We start from the raw sequence: 844 nt of genomic DNA, 5'->3' as shown, positions 1-844 counted from the left end.
ATATATATTATATATTTTAAAATATATTTTTATTGATTTCAGAGAGGAAGGGAGAGGGAGAGAGAGAGTTAGAAACATCAATGATGAGAAAGAATCACTGATTGGCTGCCTTCTGCATTCCCCCTACTAGGCATCGAACTCACAACCCAGGTATGTGCCCGTTACTGGAATCAAACCTGGGACCCTTCAGTTTGTGGCTGATGCTCTATCCACAGAGCCAAACCAGCTAGGGCAATAAAATATTTTTTTTTTTTTTTTAGAAAAACAGAAAAAGCATTAACACACATACTCAAAGCTAATTCTGTGAGTAAAACTCAAAGTGTACAACTTAGAAAAATAGTACTACAGAAGGATGACTTAAACAACAAAAACATTTTAAAAGCCTTTTAGAGATTTATAATGCACATTATCTTTATAGACAATTCTGGATGAAATGGAAATTTTTTTGTGAAATTAAAGTGACCGATATCAACTCTAGGAACAATAGAGGACCTGAATATATCTTAGAAGAGATTTAAAAGGCAGTTAAAGATATCATTATGAAAAAGACTCACATTTTTTTAAAAATCTTTATTGTTCAAATTATTATAGATGTCGCTCTTTTCCCCCCCATAGCTCCCCTTCACCCGGTTCCCACCCCACCCCAGGCCCTCGCCACCCCACTGTCCGTGTCCATACGCACTGCATACATGCATATAAGATCTTTGTCCAATCTCTTGCTGCACCCTCTTTCCCCCACTCCCTTCCCCCGAGAATTGTCAGTCTACTCCATTTCCATGCCCCTGATTGTATTACATTCACCAGTTTATTCTGTTCATCAGATTTTTTATTCATCTGATTTTTA

This window comes from Myotis davidii, unplaced genomic scaffold (genome assembly GCF_000327345.1).
Source record: "Myotis davidii unplaced genomic scaffold, ASM32734v1 scaffold933, whole genome shotgun sequence".
In the NCBI taxonomy this organism is placed as follows: Eukaryota; Metazoa; Chordata; class Mammalia; order Chiroptera; family Vespertilionidae; genus Myotis; species Myotis davidii.
The sequence above is the reverse complement of the archived record's forward strand: the minus strand, read 5'-3'. Positions refer to the sequence as shown.